We start from the raw sequence: 23,242 nt of genomic DNA on the forward strand, positions 1-23,242 counted from the left end.
TCCTCTCTGACAGACAGACATCTCTAGTATTGTTACCTCACCTCCTCTCCTCTCTGACAGACATCTCTAGTATTGTTACCTCACCTCCTCTCCTCTCTGACAGACATCTCTAGTATTGTTACCTCACCTCCTCTCCTCTCTGACAGACATCTCTAGTATTGTTACCTCACCTCCTCTCCTCTCTGACAGACAGACATCTCTAGTATTGTTACCTCACCTCCTCTCCTCTCTGACAGACAGACATCTCTAGTATTGTTACCTCACCTCCTCTCCTCTCTGACAGACATCTCTAGTATTGTTACCTCACCTCCTCTCCTCTCTGACAGACATCTCTAGTATTGTTACCTCACCTCCTCTCCTCTCTGACAGACAGAAATCTCTAGTATTGGTACCTCACCTCCTCTCCCCTCTGACAGACTGACATCTCTAGTATTGTTACCTCACCTCCTCTCCTCTCTGACAGACATCTCTAGTATTGTTACCTCACCTCCTCTCCTCTCTGACAGACATCTCAAGTATTGTTACCTCACCTCCTCTCCTCTCTGACAGACAGGCATCTCTGGTATTGTTACCTCACCTCCTCTCCTCTCTGACAGACAGACATCTCTAGTATTGTTACCTCATCTCCTCTCCTCTCTGACAGACAGACATCTCTAGTATTGTTACCTCACCTCCTCTCCTCTCTGACAGACAGACATCTCTAGTGTTGTTACCTCACCTCCTCTCCTCTCTGACAGACAGACATCTCTAGTATTGTTACCTCACCTCCTCTCCTCTCTGACAGACATCTCTAGTATTGTTACCTCACCTTCTCTCCTCTCTGACAGACATCTCTAGTATTGTTACCTCACCTCCTCTCCTCTCTGACAGACAGAAATCTCTAGTATTGTTACCTCACCTCCTCTCCTCTCTGACAGACAGACATCTCTAGTATTGTTACCTCACCTCCTCTCCTCTCTGACAGACAGACATCTCTAGTATTGTTACCTCACCTCCTCTCCTCTCTGACAGACAGACATCTCTGGTATTGTTACCTCACCTCCTCTCCTCTCTGACAGACAGACATCTCTAGCATTGTTACCTCACCTCCTCTCCTCTCTGACAGACAGACATCTCTAGCATTGTTACCTCACCTCCTCTCCTCTCTGACAAACATACATCTCTAGTACTGTTACCTCCTCTCCTCTCCTCTCTGACTGACAGACATCTCTAGTATTGTTACCTCACCTCCTCTCCTCTCAGACAGACATCTCTAGTATTGTTACCTCACCTCCTCTCCTCTCTGACAGACAGACATCTCTAGTATTGTTACCTCCTCTCCTCTCTGACAGCCAGACATCTCTAGTATTGTTACCTCACCTCCTCTCCTCTCTGACAGACATCTCTAGTATTTTTACCTCACCTCCTCTCCTCTCTGACAGACAGACATCTCTAGTATTGTTACCTCACCTCCTCTCCTCTCTGACAGACATCTCTCGTATTGTTACCTCACCTCCTCTCCTCTCTGACAGACATCTCTAGTATTGTTACCTCACCTCCTCTCCTCTCTGACAGACAGAGATCTCTAGTATTGTTACCTCACCTCCTCTCCTCTCTGACAGACATCTCTAGTATTGTTAACTCACCTCCTCTCATCTCTGACAGACATCTCTAGTATTGTTACCTCACCTCCTCTCCTCTCTGACAGACAGACATCTCTAGTATTGTTACCTCATCTCCTCTCCCCTCTGACAGACAGACAGACATCTCTAGTATTGTTACCTCACCTCCTCTCCTCTCGGACAGACATCTCTAGTATTGTTACCTCACCTCCTCTCCTCTCTGACAGACATCTCAAGTATTGTTACCTCACCTGCTCTCCTCTCTGACAGACAGAAATCTCTAGTATTGTTACCTCACCTCCTCTCCCCTCTGACAGACAGACATCTCTAGTATTGTTACCTCACCTCCTCTCCTCTCTGACAGACATCTCTAGTATTGTTACCTCACCTCCTCTCCTCTCTGACAGACATCTCTAGTATTGTTACCTCACCTCCTCTCCTCTCTGACAGACAGACATCTCTAGTATTGTTACCTCACCTCCTCTCCTCTCTGACAGACAGACATCTCTAGTATTGTTACCTTACCTCCTCTCCTCTGACAGACAGGCATCTCTGGTATTGTTACCTCACCTCCTCTCCTCTCTGACAGACATCTCTAGTATTGTTACCTCACCTCCTCTCCTCTCTGACAGACATCTCAAGTATTGTTACCTCACCTCCTCTCCTCTCTGACAGACAGACATCTCTAGTATTGTTACCTCACCTCCTCTCCTCTCTGACAGACAGACATCTCTAGTATTGTTACCTCCTCTCCTCTCCTCTCTGACAGACAGACATCTCTAGTATTGTTACCTCACCTCCTCTCCTGTCTGACAGACAGACATCTCTAGTGTTGTTACCTCACCTCCTCTCCTCTCTGACAGACATCTCTAGCATTGTTACCTCACCTCCTCTCCTCTCTGACAGACATCTCTAGTATTGTTACCTAACCTCCTCTCCTCTCTGACAGACATCTCAAGTATTGTTACTTCACCTCCTCTCCTCTCTGACAGACAGACATCTCTAGTATTGTTACCTCACCTCCTCTCCTCTCTGACAGACAGACATCTCTAGTATTGTTACCTTACCTCCTCTCCTCTCTGACAGACAGGCATCTCTGGTATTGTTACCTCACCTCCTCTCCTCTCTGACAGACAGAAATCTCTAGTATTGTTACCTCACCTCCTCTCCCCTCTGACAGACAGACATCTCTAGTATTGTTACCTCACCTCCTCTCCTCTCTGACAGACATCTCTAGTATTGTTACCTCACCTCCTCTCCTCTCTGACAGACATCTCAAGTATTGTTACCTCACCTCCTCTCCTCTCTGACAGACAGACATCTCTAGTATTGTTACCTCACCTCCTCTCCTCTCTGACAGACAGACATCTCTAGTATTGTTACCTTACCTCCTCTCCTCTCTGACAGACAGGCATCTCTGGTATTGTTACCTCACCTCCTCTCCTCTCTGACAGACAGACATCTCTAGTATTGTTACCTCCTCTCCTCTCCTCTCTGACAGACAGACATCTCTAGTATTGTTACCTCACCTCCTCTCCCCTCTGACAGACAGACATCTCTAGTGTTGTTACCTCACCTCCTCTCCTCTCTGACAGACATCTCTAGTATTGTTACCTCACCTCCTCTCCTCTCTGACAGACATCTCTAGTATTGTTACCTCACCTTCTCTCCTCTCTGACAGACATCTCTAGTATTGTTCCCTCACCTCCTCTCCTCTCTGACAGACAGAAATCTATAGTATTGTTACCTGACCTCCTCTCCTCTCTGACAGACAGACATCTCTAGTATTGTTACCTCACCTCCTCTCCTCTCTGACAGACAGACATCTCTACTATTGTTACCTCACCTCCTCTCCTCTCTGACAGACAGACATCTCTGGTATTGTTACCTCACCTCCTCTCCTCTCTGACAAACATACATCTCTAGTACTGTTACCTCCTCTCCTCTCCTCTCTGACTGACAGACATCTCTAGTATTGTTACCTCACCTCCTCTCCTCTCTGACAGACATCTCTAGTATTGTTACCTCACCTCCTCTCCTCTCTGACAGACAGACATCTCTAGTATTGTTACCTCCTCTCCTCTCTGACAGCCAGACATCTCTAGTATTGTTACCTCACCTCCTCTCCTCTCTGACAGACATCTCTAGTATTTTTACCTCACCTCCTCTCCTCTCTGACAGACAGACATCTCTAGTATTGTTACCTCACCTCCTCTCCTCTCTGACAGACATCTCTAGTATTGTTACCTCACCTCCTCTCCTCTCTGACAGACATCTCTAGTATTGTTACCTCACCTCCTCTCCTCTCTGACAGACAGACATCTCTAGTATTGTTACCTCACCTCCTCTCCTCTCTGACAGACATCTCTAGTATTGTTACCTCACCTCCTCTCCTCTCTGACAGACATCTCTAGTATTGTTACCTCACCTCCTCTCCTCTCTGACAGACAGACATCTCTAGTATTGTTACCTCACCTCCTCTCCTCTCTGACAGACAGACAGACATCTCTAGTATTGTTACCTCACCTCCTCTCCTCTCTGACAGACAGACATCTCTAGTATTGTTACCTCACCTCCTCTCCTCTCTGACAGACAGACATCTCTAGTATTGTTACCTCACCTCCTCTCCTCTCTGACAGACAGACATCTCTAGTATTGTTACCTCACCTCCTCTCCTCTCTGACAGACAGACATCTCTAGTATTGTTACCTCAACTCCTCTCCTCTCTGACAGACAGACATCTCTAGTATTGTTACCTCACCTCCTCTCCTCTCTGACAGACAGACATCTCTAGTATTGTTACCTCACCTCCTCTCCTCTCTGACAGATATCTCAAGTATTGTTACCTCACCTCCTCTCGTCTCTGACAGACAGACATCTCTAGTATTGTTACCTCACCTCCTCTCCTCTCTGACAGACAGACATCTCTAGTATTGTTACCTCACCTCCTCTCCTCTACGACAGACAGGCATTGCTGGTATTGTTACCTCACCTCCTCTCCTCTCTGACAGACAGACATCTCTAGTATTGTTACCTCCTCTCCTCTCTGACAGACAGACATCTCTAGTATTGTTACCTCACCTCCTCTCCTCTCTGACAGACAGACATCTCTAGTATTGTTACCTCACCTCCTCTCCTCTCTGACAGACAGACATCTCTAGTATTGTTACCTCACCTTCTCTCCTCTCTGACAGACATCTCTAGTATTGTTACCTCACCTCCTCTCCTCTCTGACAGACAGACATCTCTAGTATTGTTACCTCACCTCCTCTCCTCTCTGACAGACAGACATCTCTAGTATTGTTACCTCACCTCCTCTCCTCTCTGACAGACAGACATCTCTAGTATTGTTACCTCACCTCCTCTCCTCTCTGACAGACAGACATCTCTAGTATTGTTACCTCACCTCCTCTCCTCTCTGACAGACAGACATCTCTAGTATTGTTACCTCACCTCCTCTCCTCTCTGACAGACAGACATCTCTAGTATTGTTACCTCACCTCCTCTCCTCTCTGACAGACAGACATCTCTAGTATTGTTACCTCACCTCCTCTCCTCTCTGACAGACAGACATCTCTAGTATTGTTACCTCACCTCCTCTCCTCTCTGACAGACAGACATCTCTAGTATTGTTACCTCACCTCCTCTCCTCTCTGACAGACATCTCTAGTATTGTTACCTCACCTCCTCTCCTCTCTGACAGACAGACATCTCTAGTATTGTTACCTCACCTCCTCTCCTCTCTGACAGACAGACATCTCTAGTATTGTTACCTCACCTCCTCTCCTCTCTGACAGACAGGCATCTCTGGTATTGTTACCTCACCTCCTTTCCTCTCTGACAGACAGACATCTCTAGTATTGTTACCTCCTCTCCTCTCTGACAGACAGACATCTCTAGTATTGTTACCTCACCTCCTCTCCCCTCTGACAGACAGACATCTCTAGTGTTGTTACCTCACCTCCTCTCCTCTCTGACAGACAGACATCTCTAGTATTGTTACCTCACCTTCTCTCCTCTCTGACAGACATCTCTAGTATTGTTACCTCACCTCCTCTCCTCTCTGACAGACAGAAATCTCTAGTATTGTTACCTCACCTCCTCTCCTCTCTGACAGACAGACATCTCTAGTATTGTTACCTCACCTCCTCTCCTCTCTGACAGACATCTCTAGTATTGTTACCTCACCTCCTCTCCTCTCTGACAGACATCTCTAGTATTGTTACCTCACCTCCTCTCCTCTCTGACAGACAGACATCTCTAGTATTGTTACCTCACCTCCTCTCCTCTCTGACAGACAGACATCTCTAGTATTGTTACCTCACCTCCTCTCCTCTCTGACAGACATCTCTAGTATTGTTACCTCACCTCCTCTCCTCTCTGACAGACAGACATCTCTAGTATTGTTACCTCACCTCCTCTCCTCTCTGACAGACAGACATCTCTAGTATTGTTACCTCACCTCCTCTCCTCTCTGACAGACAGACATCTCTAGTATTGTTACCTCACCTCCTCTCCTCTCTGACAGACAGACATCTCTAGTATTGTTACCTCACCTCCTCTCCTCTCTGACAGACATCTCTAGTATTGTTACCTCACCTCCTCTCCTCTCTGACAGACATCTCTAGTATTGTTACCTCACCTCCTCTCCTCTCTGACAGACAGACATCTCTAGTATTGTTACCTCACCTCCTCTCCTCTCTGACAGACAGACATCTCTAGTATTGTTACCTCACCTCCTCTCCTCTCTGACAGACATCTCTAGTATTGTTACCTCACCTCCTCTCCTCTCTGACAGACATCTCTAGTATTGTTACCTCACCTCCTCTCCTCTCTGACAGACAGGCATCTCTGGTATTGTTACCTCACCTCCTCTCCTCTCTGACAGACAGACATCTCTAGTATTGTTACCTCACCTCCTCTCCTCTCTGACAAGACAGACATCTCTAGTATTGTTACCTCACCTCCTCTCCTCTCTGACAGACAGACATCTCTAGTATTGTTACCTCACCTCCTCTCCTCTCTGACAGACAGACATCTCTAGTATTGTTACCTCACCTCCTCTCCTCTCTGACAGACATCTCTAGTATTGTTACCTCACCTCCTCTCCTCTCTGACAGACAGACATCTCTAGTATTGTTACCTCACCTCCTCTCCCCTCTGACAGACAGACATCTCTAGTATTGTTACCTCACCTCCTCTCCTCTCTGACAGACAGACATCTCTAGTATTGTTACCTCACCTCCTCTCCTCTCTGACAGACAGACATCTCTAGTATTGTTACCTCACCTCCTCTCCTCTCTGACAGACATCTCTAGTATTGTTACCTCACCTCCTCTCCTCTCTGACAGACAGACATCTCTAGTATTGTTACCTCACCTCCTCTCCTCTCTGACAGACAGACATCTCTAGTATTGTTACCTCACCTCCTCTCCTCTCTGACAGACAGACATCTCTAGTATTGTTACCTCACCTCCTCTCCTCTCTGACAGACAGACATCTCTAGTATTGTTACCTCACCTCCTCTCCTCTCTGACAGACAGACATCTCTAGTATTGTTACCTCACCTCCTCTCCTCTCTGACAGACATCTCAAGTATTGTTACCTCACCTCCTCTCCTCTCTGACAGACAGACATCTCTAGTATTGTTACCTCACCTCCTCTCCTCTCTGACAGACAGACATCTCTAGTATTGTTACCTCACCTCCTCTCCTCTCTGACAGACAGGCATCTCTAGTATTGTTACCTCACCTCCTCTCCTCTCTGACAGACAGACATCTCTAGTATTGTTATCACCTCCTCTCCTCTCTGACAGACAGACATCTCTAGTATTGTTACCTCACCTCCTCTCCCCTCTGACAGACAGACATCTCTAGTATTGTTACCTCACCTCCTCTCCTCTCTGACAGACAGACATCTCTAGTATTGTTACCTCACCTTCTCTCCTCTCTGACAGACATCTCTAGTATTGTTACCTCACCTCCTCTCCTCTCTGACAGACAGACATCTCTAGTATTGTTACCTCACCTCCTCTCCTCTCTGACAGACAGACATCTCTAGTATTGTTACCTCACCTCCTCTCCTCTCTGACAGACAGACATCTCTAGTATTGTTACCTCACCTCCTCTCCTCTCTGACAGACAGACATCTCTAGTATTGTTACCTCACCTCCTCTCCTCTCTGACAGACAGACATCTCTAGTATTGTTACCTCACCTCCTCTCCTCTCTGACAGACAGACATCTCTAGTATTGTTACCTCACCTCCTCTCCTCTCTGACAGACAGACATCTCTGGTATTGTTACCTCACCTCCTCTCCTCTCTGACAGACAGACATCTCTAGTATTGTTACCTCACCTCCTCTCCTCTCTGACAGACAGACATCTCTAGTATTGTTACCTCACCTCCTCTCCTCTCTGACAGACAGACATCTCTAGTATTGTTACCTCACCTCCTCTCCTCTCTGACAGACAGACATCTCTAGTATTGTTACCTCACCTCCTCTCCTCTCTGACAGACAGGCATCTCTGGTATTGTTACCTCACCTCCTCTCCTCTCTGACAGACAGACATCTCTAGTATTGTTACCTCACCTCCTCTCCTCTCTGACAGACAGACATCTCTAGTATTGTTACCTCACCTCCTCTCCTCTCTGACAGACAGACATCTCTAGTGTTGTTACCTCACCTCCTCTCCTCTCTGACAGACAGACATCTCTAGTATTGTTACCTCACCTTCTCTCCTCTCTGACAGACATCTCTAGTATTGTTACCTCACCTCCTCTCCTCTCTGACAGACAGAAATCTCTAGTATTGTTACCTCACCTCCTCTCCTCTCTGACAGACAGACATCTCTAGTATTGTTACCTCACCTCCTCTCCTCTCTGACAGACATCTCTAGTATTGTTACCTCACCTCCTCTCCTCTCTGCAGACAGACATCTCAAGTATTGTTACCTCACCTCCTCTCCTCTCTGACAGACAGACATCTCTAGTATTGTTACCTCACCTCCTCTCCTCTCTGACAGACAGACATCTCTAGTATTGTTACCTCACCTCCTCTCCTCTCTAAGACAGACATCTCTAGTATTGTTACCTCACCTCCTCTCCTCTCTGACAGACAGACATCTCTAGTATTGTTACCTCACCTCCTCTCCCCTCTGACAGACAGACATCTCTAGTATTGTTACCTCACCTCCTCTCCTCTCTGACAGACAGACATCTCTAGTATTGTTACCTCACCTCCTCTCCTCTCTGACAGACAGACATCTCTAGTATTGTTACCTCACCTCCTCTCCTCTCTGACAGACATCTCTAGTATTGTTACCTCACCTCCTCTCCTCTCTGACAGACAGACATCTCTAGTATTGTTACCTCACCTCCTCTCCTCTCTGACAGACAGACATCTCTAGTATTGTTACCTCACCTCCTCTCCTCTCTGACAGACAGACATCTCTAGTATTGTTACCTCACCTCCTCTCCTCTCTCTGACAGACATCTCTAGTATTGTTACCTCACCTCCTCTCCTCTCTACAGACAGACATCTCTAGTATTGTTACCTCACCTCCTCTCCTCTCTGACAGACAGACATCTCTAGTATTGTTACCTCACCTCCTCTCCTCTCTGACAGACAGACATCTCTAGTATTGTTACCTCACCTCCTCTCCTCTCTGACAGACAGACATCTCTAGTATTGTTACCTCACCTCCTCTCCTCTCTGACAGACAGACATCTCTAGTATTGTTACCTCACCTCCTCTCCTCTCTGACAGACAGACATCTCTAGTATTGTTACCTCACCTCCTCTCCTCTCTGACAGACATCTCTAGTATTGTTACCTCACCTCCTCTCCTCTCTGACAGACAGACATCTCTGGTATTGTTACCTCACCTCCTCTCCTCTCTGACAGACAGACATCTCTAGTATTGTTACCTCACCTCCTCTCCTCTCTGACAGACAGACATCTCTAGTGTTGTTACCTCACCTCCTCTCCTCTCTGACAGACATCTCTAGTATTGTTACCTCACCTCCTCTCCTCTCTGACAGACATCTCTGGTATTGTTACCTCACCTCCTCTCCTCTCTGACAGACAGACATCTCTAGTATTGTTACCTCACCTCCTCTCCCTCTCTGACAGACAGACATCTCTAGTATTGTTACCTCACCTCCTCTCCTCTCTGACAGACAGACATCTCTAGTATTGTTACCTCACCTCCTCTCCTCTCTGACAGACAGACATCTCTAGTATTGTTACCTCACCTCCTCTCCTCTCTGACAGACAGACATCTCTAGTATTGTTACCTCACCTCCTCTCCTCTCTGACAGACATCTCTAGTATTGTTACCTCACCTCCTCTCCTCTCTGACAGACAGACATCTCTAGTATTGTTACCTCACCTCCTCTCCTCTCTGACAGACAGACATCTCTAGTATTGTTACCTCACCTCCTCTCCTCTAGACAGACAGGCATCTCTGGTATTGTTACCTCACCTCCTCTCCTCTCTGACAGACAGACATCTCTATTATTGTTACCTCACTTCCTCTCCTCTCTGACAGACAGACATCTCTGGTATTGTTACCTCACCTCCTCTCCTCTCTGACAGACAGACATCTCTAGTATTGTTACCTCACCTCCTATCCTCTCTGACAGACAGACATCTCTAGTATTGTTACCTCACCTTCTCTCCTCTCTGACAGACAGACATCTCTAGTATTGTTACCTCACCTCCTCTCCTCTCTGACAGACAGACATCTCTAGTATTGTTACCTCACCTACTCTCCTCTCTGACAGACAGACATCTCTAGTATTGTTACCTCACCTCCTCTCCTCTCTGACAGACAGACATCTCTAGTATTGTTACCTCACCTCTCTCTCTCTGACAGACAGACATCTCTAGTATTGTTACCTCACCTCCTCTCCTCTCTGACAGACAGACATCTCTAGTATTGTTACCTCACCTCCTCTCCTCTCTGACAGACATCTCTAGTATTGTTACCTCACCTCCTCTCCTCTCTGACAGACAGACATCTCTAGTATTGTTACCTCACCTCCTCTCCCTCTCTGACAGACAGACATCTCTAGTATTGTTACCTCACCTCCTCTCCTCTCTGACAGACAGACATCTCTAGTATTGTTACCTCACCTCCTCTCCTCTCTGACAGACAGACATCTCTAGTATTGTTACCTCACCTCCTCTCCTCTCTGACAGACAGACATCTCTAGTATTGTTACCTCACCTCCTCTCCTCTCTGACAGACAGACATCTCTAGTATTGTTACCTCACCTCCTCTCCTCTCTGACAGACAGACATCTCTAGTATTGTTACCTCACCTCCTCTCCTCTCTGACAGACAGACATCTCTAGTATTGTTACCTCACCTCCTCTCCTCTCTGACAGACAGACATCTCTAGTATTGTTACCTCACCTCCTCTCCTCTCTGACAGACAGACATCTCTAGTATTGTTACCTCACCTCCTCTCCTCTCTGACAGACAGACATCTCTAGTATTGTTACCTCACCTCCTCTCCTCTCTGACAGACATCTCTAGTATTGTTACCTCACCTCCTCTCCTCTCTGACAGACAGACATCTCTAGTATTGTTACCTCCTCTCCTCTCCTCTCTGACAGACAGACATCTCTAGTATTGTTACCTCACCTCCTCTCCTCTCTGACAGACAGACATCTCTAGTATTGTTACCTCACCTCCTCTCCTCTCTGACAGACAGACATCTCTAGTATTGTTACCTCACCTCCTCTCCTCTCTGACAGACAGACATCTCTAGTATTGTTACCTCACCTCCTCTCCTCTCTGACAGACAGACATCTCTAGTATTGTTACCTCACCTCCTCTCCTCTCTGACAGACAGACATCTCTAGTATTGTTACCTCACCTCCTCTCCTCTCTGACAGACATCTCTAGTATTGTTACCTCACCTCCTCTCCTCTCTGACAGACAGACATCTCTAGTATTGTTACCTCACCTCCTCTCCTCTCTGACAGACAGACATCTCTAGTATTGTTACCTCACCTCCTCTCCTCTCTGACAGACAGACATCTCTAGTATTGTTACCTCACCTCCTCTCCTCTCTGACAGACAGACATCTCTAGTATTGTTACCTCACCTCCTCTCCTCTCTGACAGACAGACATCTCTAGTATTGTTACCTCACCTCCTCTCCTCTCTACAGACAGACATCTCTAGTATTGTTACCTCACCTCCTCTCCTCTCTGACAGACAGACATCTCTAGTATTGTTACCTCACCTCCTCTCCTCTCTGACAGACAGACATCTCTAGTATTGTTACCTCACCTCCTCTCCTCTCTGACAGACAGACATCTCTAGTATTGTTACCTCACCTCCTCTCCTCTCTGGACAGACATCTCTAGTATTGTTACCTCACCTCCTCTCCTCTCTGAGACAGACATCTCTAGTATTGTTACCTCACCTCCTCTCCTCTCTGACAGACAGACATCTCTAGTATTGTTACCTCACCTCCTCTCCTCTCTGACAGACAGACATCTCTAGTATTGTTACCTCACCTCCTCTCCTCTCTGACAGACAGGCATCGCTAGTATTGTTACCTCACCTCCTCTCCTCTCTGACAGACAGACATCTCTAGTATTGTTACCTCACCTCCTCTCCTCTCTGACAGACAGACATCTCTAGTATTGTTACCTCACCTCCTCTCCTCTCTGGACAGACATCTCTAGTATTGTTACCTCACCTCCTCTCCTCTCTGACAGACAGACATCTCTAGTATTGTTACCTCACCTCCTCTCCTCTCTGACAGACAGACATCTCTAGTATTGTTACCTCACCTCCTCTCCTCTCTGACAGACAGACATCTCTAGTATTGTTACCTCACCTCCTCTCCTCTCTGACAGACATCTCTGGTATTGTTACCTCACCTCCTCTCCTCTCTGACAGACAGACATCTCTAGTATTGTTACCTCACCTCCTCTCCTCTCTGACAGACAGACATCTCTAGTATTGTTACCTCACCTCCTCTCCTCTCTGACAGACAGACATCTCTAGTATTGTTACCTCACCTCCTCTCCTCTCTGACAGACATCTCTAGTATTGTTACCTCACCTCCTCTCCTCTCTGACAGACATCTCTAGTATTGTTACCTCACCTCCTCTCCTCTCTGACAGACAGACATCTCTAGTATTGTTACCTCACCTCCTCTCCTCTCTGACAGACAGACATCTCTAGTATTGTTACCTCACCTCCTCTCCTCTCTGACAGACAGACATCTCTAGTATTGTTACCTCACCTCCTCTCCTCTCTGACAGACAGACATCTCTAGTATTGTTACCTCACCTCCTCTCCTCTCTGACAGACATCTCTAGTATTGTTACCTCACCTCCTCTCCTCTCTGACAGACAGATCTCTAGTATTGTTACCTCACCTCCTCTCCTCTCTGACAGACAGACATCTCTAGTATTGTTACCTCACCTCCTCTCCTCTCTGACAGACAGACATCTCTAGTATTGTTACCTCACCTCCTCTCCTCTCTGAAGACAGACATCTCTAGTATTGTTACCTCACCTCCTCTCCTCTCTGACAGACAGACATCTCTAGTATTGTTACCTCACCTCCTCTCCTCTCTGACAGACAGACATCTCTAGTATTGTTACCTCACCTCCTCTCCTCTCTGACAGACAGACATCTCTAGTATTGTTACCTCACCTCCTCTCCTCTCTGACAGACAGACATCTCTAGTATTGTTACCTCACCTCCTCTCCTCTCTGACAGACAGACATCTCTAGTATTGTTACCTCACCTCCTCTCCTCTCTGACAGACAGACATCTCTAGTATTGTTACCTCACCTCCTCTCCTCTCTGACAGACATCTCTAGTATTGTTACCTCACCTCCTCTCCTCTCTGACAGACAGACATCTCTAGTATTGTTACCTCACCTCCTCTCCTCTCTGACAGACAGACATCTCTAGTATTGTTACCTCACCTCCTCTCCTCTCTGACAGACAGACATCTCTAGTATTGTTACCTCACCTCCTCTCCTCTCTGACAGACAGACATCTCTAGTATTGTTACCTCACCTCCTCTCCTCTCTGACAGACAGACATCTCTAGTATTGTTACCTCACCTCCTCTCCTCTCTGACAGACAGACATCTCTAGTATTGTTACCTCACCTCCTCTCCTCTCTGACAGACAGACATCTCTAGTATTGTTACCTCACCTCCTCTCCTCTCTGACAGACAGACATCTCTAGTATTGTTACCTCACCTCCTCTCCTCTCTGACAGACAGACATCTCTAGTATTGTTACCTCACCTCCTCTCCTCTCTGACAGACATCTCTAGTATTGTTACCTCACCTCCTCTCCTCTCTGACAGACAGACATCTCTAGTATTGTTACCTCACCTCCTCTCTCCTCTGACAGACAGACATCTCTAGTATTGTTACCTCACCTCCTCTCCTCTCTGACAGACAGACATCTCTAGTATTGTTACCTCACCTCCTCTCCTCTCTGACAGACATCTCTAGTATTGTTACCTCACCTCCTCTCCTCTCTGACAGACAGACATCTCTAGTATTGTTACCTCACCTCCTCTCCTCTCTGACAGACAGACATCTCTAGTATTGTTACCTCACCTCCTCTCCTCTCTGACAGACAGACATCTCTAGTATTGTTACCTCACCTCCTCTCCTCTCTGACAGACAGACATCTCTAGTATTGTTACCTCACCTCCTCTCCTCTCTGACAGACAGACATCTCTAGTATTGTTACCTCACCTCTCTCCTCTCTGACAGACAGACATCTCTAGTATTGTTACCTCACCTCCTCTCCTCTCTGACAGACAGACATCTCTAGTATTGTTACCTCACCTCCTCTCCTCTCTGACAGACAGACATCTCTAGTATTGTTACCTCACCTCCTCTCCTCTCTGACAGACAGACATCTCTAGTATTGTTACCTCACCTCCTCTCCTCTCTGACAGACAGACATCTCTAGTATTGTTACCTCACCTCCTCTCCTCTCTGACAGACAGACATCTCTAGTATTGTTACCTCACCTCCTCTCCCCTCTGACAGACAGACATCTCTAGTGTTGTTACCTCACCTCCTCTCCTCTCTGACAGACAGACATCTCTAGTATTGTTACCTCACCTTCTCTCCTCTCTGACAGACAGACATCTCTAGTATTGTTACCTCACCTCCTCTCCTCTCTGACAGACAGAAATCTCTAGTATTGTTACCTCACCTCCTCTCCTCTCTGACAGACAGACATCTCTAGTATTGTTACCTCACCTCCTCTCCTCTCTGACAGACATCTCTAGTATTGTTACCTCACCTCCTCTCCTCTCTGACAGACATCTCAAGTATTGTTACCTCACCTCCTCTCCTCTCTGACAGACAGACATCTCTAGTATTGTTACCTCACCTCCTCTCCTCTCTGACAGACAGACATCTCTAGTATTGTTACCTCACCTCCTCTCCTCTCTGACAGACATCTCTAGTATTGTTACCTCACCTCCTCTCCTCTCTGACAGACAGACATCTCTAGTATTGTTACCTCACCTCCTCTCCTCTCTGACAGACAGACATCTCTAGTATTGTTACCTCACCTCCTCTCCTCTCTGACAGACAGACATCTCTAGTATTGTTACCTCACCTCCTCTCCTCTCTGACAGACAGACATCTCTAGTATTGTTACCTCACCTCCTCTCCTCTCTGACAGACAGACATCTCTAGTATTGTTACCTCACCTCCTCTCCTCTCTAGACAGACATCTCTAGTATTGTTACCTCACCTCCTCTCCTCTCTGACAGACAGACATCTCTAGTATTGTTACCTCACCTCCTCTCCTCTCTGACAGACAGACATCTCTAGTATTGTTACCTCACCTCCTCTCCTCTCTAGACAGACATCTCTAGTATTGTTACCTCACCTCCTCTCCTCTCTGACAGACATCTCTAGTATTGTTACCTCACCTCCTCTCCTCTCTGACAGACAGACATCTCTAGTATTGTTACCTCACCTCCTCTCCTCTCTGACAGACAGACATCTCTAGTATTGTTACCTCACCTCCTCTCCTCTCTGACAGACAGACATCTCTAGTATTGTTACCTCACCTCCTCTCCTCTCTGACAGACAGACATCTCTAGTATTGTTACCTCACCTCCTCTCCTCTCTGACAGACAGACATCTCTAGTATTGTTACCTCACCTCCTCTCCTCTCTGACAGACATCTCTAGTATTGTTACCTCACCTCCTCTCCTCTCTGACAGACAGACATCTCTAGTATTGTTACCTCACCTCCTCTCCTCTCTGACAGACAGACATCTCTAGTATTGTTACCTCACCTCCTCTCCTCTCTGACAGACAGACATCTCTAGTGTTGTTACCTCACCTCCTCTCCTCTCTAGACAGACATCTCTAGTATTGTTACCTCACCTCCTCTCCTCTCTGACAGACAGACATCTCTAGTATTGTTACCTCACCTCCTCTCCTCTCTGACAGACAGACATCTCTAGTATTGTTACCTCACCTCCTCTCCTCTCTGACAGACAGACATCTCTAGTATTGTTACCTCACCTCCTCTCCTCTCTGACGAAGACAGACATCTCTAGTATTGTTACCTCACCTCCTCTCCTCTCTGACAGACAGACATCTCTAGTATTGTTACCTCACCTCCTCTCCTCTCTGACAGACAGACATCTCTAGTATTGTTACCTCACCTCCTCTCCTCTCTAGACAGACATCTCTAGTATTGTTACCTCACCTCCTCTCCTCTCTACAGACAGACATCTCTAGTATTGTTACCTCACCTCCTCTCCTCTCTGACAGACAGACATCTCTAGTATTGTTACCTCACCTCCTCTCCTCTCTGACAGACAGACATCTCTGGTATTGTTACCTCACCTCCTCTCCTCTCTGACAGACAGACATCTCTAGTATTGTTACCTCACCTCCTCTCCTCTCTGACAGACAGACATCTCTAGTATTGTTACCTCACCTCCTCTCCTCTCTGACAGACAGACATCTCTAGTATTGTTACCTCACCTCCTCTCCTCTCTGACAGACAGACATCTCTAGTATTGTTACCTCACCTTCTCTCCTCTCTGACAGACAGACATCTCTAGTATTGTTACCTCACCTCCTCTCCTCTCTGACAGACAGACATCTCTAGTATTGTTACCTCACCTCCTCTCCTCTCTGACAGACAGACATCTCTAGTATTGTTACCTCACCTCCTCTCCTCTCTGACAGACAGACATCTCTAGTATTGTTACCTCACCTCCTCTCCTCTCTGACAGACAGACATCTCTAGTATTGTTACCTCACCTCCTCTCCTCTCTGACAGACAGACATCTCTAGTATTGTTACCTCACCTCCTCTCCTCTCTAGACAGACATCTCTAGTATTGTTACCTCACCTCCTCTCCTCTCTGACAGACAGACATCTCTAGTATTGTTACCTCACCTCCTCTCCCTCTCTGACAGACAGACATCTCTAGTATTGTTACCTCACCTCCTCTCCTCTCTGACAGACAGACATCTCTAGTATTGTTACCTCACCTCCTCTCCTCTCTGACAGACATCTCTAGTATTGTTACCTCACCTCCTCTCCTCTCTGACAGACAGACATCTCTAGTATTGTTACCTCACCTCCTCTCCTCTCTGACAGACAGACATCTCTAGTATTGTTACCTCACCTCCTCTCCTCTCTGACAGACAGACATCTCTAGTATTGTTACCTCACCTCCTCTCCTCTCTGACAGACAGACATCTCTAGTATTGTTACCTCACCTCCTCTCCTCTCTGACAGACAGACATCTCTAGTATTGTTACCTCACCTCCTCTCCTCTCTGACAGACAGACATCTCTAGTATTGTTACCTCACCTCCTCTCCTCTCTGACAGACAGACATCTCTAGTATTGTTACCTCACCTCCTCTCCTCTCTGACAGACAGACATCTCTAGTATTGTTACCTCACCTCCTCTCCTCTCTGACAGACAGACATCTCTAGTATTGTTACCTCACCTCCTCTCCTCTCTGACAGACAGACATCTCTAGTATTGTTACCTCACCTCCTCTCCTCTCTGACAGACAGACATCTCTAGTATTGTTACCTCACCTCCTCTCCTCTCTGACAGACAGACATCTCTAGTATTGTTACCTCACCTCCTCTCCTCTCTGACAGACAGACATCTCTAGTATTGTTACCTCACCTCCTCTCCTCTCTGACAGACAGACATCTCTAGTATTGTTACCTCACCTCCTCTCCTCTCTGACAGACAGACATCTCTAGTATTGTTACCTCACCTCCTCTCCTCTCTGACAGACATCTCTAGTATTGTTACCTCACCTCCTCTCCTCTCTGACAGACAGACATCTCTAGTATTGTTACCTCACCTCCTCTCCTCTCTGACAGACAGACATCTCTAGTATTGTTACCTCACCTCCTCTCCTCTCTGACAGACAGACATCTCTAGTATTGTTACCTCACCTCCTCTCCTCTCTGACAGACAGACATCTCTAGTATTGTTACCTCACCTCCTCTCCTCTCTGACAGACAGACATCTCTAGTATTGTTACCTCACCTCCTCTCCTCTCTGACAGACATCTCTAGTATTGTTACCTCACCTCCTCTCCTCTCTGACAGACAGACATCTCTAGTATTGTTACCTCACCTCCTCTCCTCTCTGACAGACAGACATCTCTAGTATTGTTACCTCACCTCCTCTCCTCTCTGACAGACAGACATCTCTAGTATTGTTACCTCACCTCCTCTCCTCTCTGACAGACATCTCTAGTATTGTTACCTCACCTCCTCTCCTCTCTGACAGACAGACATCTCTAGTATTGTTACCTCACCTCCTCTCCTCTCTGACAGACAGACATCTCTAGTATTGTTACCTCACCTCCTCTCCTCTCTGACAGACAGACATCTCTAGTATTGTTACCTCACCTCCTCTCCTCTCTGACAGACAGACATCTCTAGTATTGTTACCTCACCTCCTCTCCTCTCTGACAGACAGACATCTCTAGTATTGTTACCTCACCTCCTCTCCTCTCTGACAGACAGACATCTCTAGTATTGTTACCTCACCTCCTCTCCTCTCTGACAGACAGACATCTCTAGTATTGTTACCTCACCTCCTCTCCTCTCTGACAGACAGACATCTCTGGTATTGTTACCTCACCTCCTCTCCTCTCTGACAGACAGACATCTCTAGTATTGTTACCTCACCTCCTCTCCTCTCTGACAGACAGACATCTCTAGTATTGTTACCTCACCTCCTCTCCTCTCTGACAGACATCTCTAGTATTGTTACCTCACCTCCTCTCCTCTCTGACAGACAGACATCTCTAGTATTGTTACCTCACCTCCTCTCCTCTCTGACAGACAGACATCTCTAGTATTGTTACCTCACCTCCTCTCCTCTCTGACAGACAGACATCTCTAGTATTGTTACCTCACCTCCTCTCCTCTCTGCAGACAGACATCTCTAGTATTGTTACCTCACCTCCTCTCCTCTCTGACAGACATCTCTGGTATTGTTACCTCACCTCCTCTCCTCTCTGACAGACAGACATCTCTAGTATTGTTACCTCACCTCCTCTCCCCTCTGACAGACAGACATCTCTAGTATTGTTACCTCACCTCCTCTCCTCTCTGACAGACAGACATCTCTAGTATTGTTACCTCACCTCCTCTCCTCTCTGACAGACAGACATCTCTAGTATTGTTACCTCACCTCCTCTCCTCTCTGACAGACATCTCTAGTATTGTTACCTCACCTCCTCTCCTCTCTGACAGACAGAAATCTCTAGTATTGTTACCTCACCTCCTCTCTCCTCTGACAGACAGACATCTCTAGTATTGTTACCTCACCTCCTATCCTCTCTGACAGACAGACATCTCTAGTATTGTTACCTCACCTCCTCTCCTCTCTGACAGACAGACATCTCTAGTATTGTTACCTCACCTCCTCTCCTCTCTGACAGACAGACATCTCTAGTATTGTTACCTCACCTCCTCTCCTCTCTGACAGACAGACATCTCTAGTATTGTTACCTCACCTCCTCTCCTCTCTGACAGACAGACATCTCTAGTATTGTTACCTCACCTCCTCTCCTCTCTGACAGACAGACATCTCTAGTATTGTTACCTCACCTCCTCTCCTCTCTGACAGACAGACATCTCTAGTATTGTTACCTCACCTCCTCTCCTCTCTGACAGACATCTCTAGTATTGTTACCTCACCTCCTCTCCTCTCTGACAGACAGACATCTCTAGTATTGTTACCTCACCTCCTCTCCTCTCTGACAGACAGACATCTCTAGTATTGTTACCTCACCTCCTCTCCTCTCTGACAGACAGACATCTCTAGTATTGTTACCTCACCTCCTCTCCTCTCTGACAGACATCTCTAGTATTGTTACCTCACCTCCTCTCCTCTCTGACAGACAGACATCTCTAGTATTGTTACCTCACCTCCTCTCCTCTCTGACAGACAGACATCTCTAGTATTGTTACCTCACCTCCTCTCCTCTCTGACAGACAGACATCTCTAGTATTGTTACCTCACCTCCTCTCCTCTCTGACAGACAGACATCTCTAGTATTGTTACCTCACCTCCTCTCCCCTCTGACAGACAGACATCTCTAGTATTGTTACCTCACCTCCTCTCCTCTCTGACAGACAGACATCTCTAGTATTGTTACCTCCTCTCCTCTCTGACAGACAGACATCTCTAGTATTGTTACCTCACCTCCTCTCCTCTCTGACAGACATCTCTAGTATTGTTACCTCACCTCCTCTCCTCTCTGACAGACAGACATCTCTAGTATTGTTACCTCACCTCCTCTCCTCTCTGACAGACAGACATCTCTAGTATTGTTACCTCACCTCCTCTCCTCTCTGACAGACAGACATCTCTAGTATTGTTACCTCACCTCCTCTCCTCTCTGACAGACAGACATCTCTAGTATTGTTACCTCACCTCCTCTCCTCTCTGACAGACAGACATCTCTAGTATTGTTACCTCACCTCCTCTCCTCTCTGACAGACAGACATCTCTAGTATTGTTACCTCACCTCCTCTCCTCTCTGACAGACATCTCTAGTATTGTTACCTCACCTCCTCTCCTCTCTGACAGACATCTCTAGTATTGTTACCTCACCTCCTCTCCTCTCTGACAGACAGACATCTCTAGTATTGTTACCTCACCTCCTCTCCTCTCTGACAGACAGACATCTCTAGTATTGTTACCTCACCTCCTCTCCTCTCTGACAGACAGACATCTCTAGTATTGTTACCTCACCTCCTCTCCTCTCTGACAGACAGACATCTCTAGTATTGTTACCTCACCTCCTCTCCTCTCTGACAGACAGACATCTCTAGTATTGTTACCTCACCTCCTCTCCTCTCTGACAGACATCTCTAGTATTGTTACCTCACCTCCTCTCCTCTCTGACAGACAGACATCTCTAGTATTGTTACCTCACCTCCTCTCTCCTCTGACAGACAGACATCTCTAGTATTGTTACCTCACCTCCTCTCCTCTCTGACAGACAGACATCTCTAGTATTGTTACCTCACCTCCTCTCCTCTCTGACAGACATCTCTAGTATTGTTACCTCACCTCCTCTCCTCTCTGACAGACATCTCTAGTATTGTTACCTCACCTCCTCTCCTCTCTGACAGACAGACATCTCTAGTATTGTTACCTCACCTCCTCTCCTCTCTGACAGACAGACATCTCTAGTATTGTTACCTCACCTCCTCTCCTCTCTGACAGACAGGCATCTCTGGTATTGTTACCTCACCTCCTTTCCTCTCTGACAGACAGACATCTCTAGTATTGTTACCTCCTCTCCTCTCCTCTCTGACAGACAGACATCTCTAGTATTGTTACCTCACCTCCTCTCCTCTCTGACAGACATCTCTAGTATTGTTACCTCACCTCCTCTCCTCTCTGACAGACAGACATCTCTAGTATTGTTACCTCACCTCCTCTCCTCTCTGACAGACAGACATCTCTAGTATTGTTACCTCACCTCCTCTCCTCTCTGACAGACAGACATCTCTAGTATTGTTACCTCACCTCCTCTCCTCTCTGACAGACATCTCTAGTATTGTTACCTCACCTCCTCTCCTCTCTGACAGACAGACATCTCTAGTATTGTTACCTCACCTCCTCTCCTCTCTGACAGACAGACATCTCTAGTATTGTTACCTCACCTCCTCTCCTCTCTGACAGACAGACATCTCTAGTATTGTTACCTCACCTCCTCTCCTCTCTGACAGACAGACATCTCTAGTATTGTTACCTCACCTCCTCTCCTCTCTGACAGACATCTCTAGTATTGTTACCTCACCTCCTCTCCTCTCTGACAGACAGACATCTCTAGTATTGTTACCTCACCTCCTCTCCCCTCTGACAGACAGACATCTCTAGTATTGTTACCTCACCTCCTCTCCTCTCTGACAGACAGACATCTCTAGTATTGTTACCTCACCTCCTCTCCTCTCTGACAGACAGACATCTCTAGTATTGTTACCTCACCTCCTCTCCTCTCTGACAGACATCTCTAGTATTGTTACCTCACCTCCTCTCCTCTCTGACAGACAGACATCTCTAGTATTGTTACCTCACCTCCTCTCCTCTCTGACAGACAGACATCTCTAGTATTGTTACCTCACCTCCTCTCCTCTCTGACAGACAGACATCTCTAGTATTGTTACCTCACCTCCTCTCCTCTCTGAAGACAGACATCTCTAGTATTGTTACCTCACCTCCTCTCCTCTCTGACAGACATCTCTAGTATTGTTACCTCACCTCCTCTCCTCTCTGACAGACAGACATCTCTAGTATTGTTACCTCACCTCCTCTCCTCTCTGACAGACAGACATCTCTAGTATTGTTACCTCACCTCCTCTCCTCTCTGACAGACAGACATCTCTAGTATTGTTACCTCACCTCCTCTCCTCTCTGACAGACAGACATCTCTAGTATTGTTACCTCACCTCCTCTCCTCTCTGACAGACAGACATCTCTAGTATTGTTACCTCACCTCCTCTCCTCTCTGGACAGACATCTCTAGTATTGTTACCTCACCTCCTCTCCTCTCTGACAGACAGGCATCTCTGGTATTGTTACCTCACCTCCTCTCCTCTCTGACAGACAGACATCTCTAGTATTGTTACCTCACCTCCTCTCCTCTCTGACAGACAGACATCTCTAGTATTGTTACCTCACCTCCTCTCCTCTCTGACAGACAGACATCTCTAGTATTGTTACCTCACCTCCTCTCCTCTCTGACAGACAGACATCTCTAGTATTGTTACCTCACCTCCTCTCCTCTCTGACAGACAGACATCTCTAGTATTGTTACCTCACCTCCTCTCCTCTCTGAGACAGACATCTCTAGTATTGTTACCTCACCTCCTCTCCTCTCTGACAGACAGACATCTCTAGTATTGTTACCTCACCTCCTCTCCTCTCTGACAGACAGACATCTCTAGTATTGTTACCTCACCTCCTCTCCTCTCTGACAGACAGACATCTCTAGTATTGTTACCTCACCTCCTCTCCTCTCTGACAGACAGACATCTCTAGTATTGTTACCTCACCTCCTCTCCCTCTCTGACAGACAGACATCTCTAGT

Source organism: Salmo salar, chromosome ssa17 (genome assembly GCF_905237065.1).
Source record: "Salmo salar chromosome ssa17, Ssal_v3.1, whole genome shotgun sequence".
Lineage (NCBI taxonomy): Eukaryota > Metazoa > Chordata > Actinopteri > Salmoniformes > Salmonidae > Salmo > Salmo salar.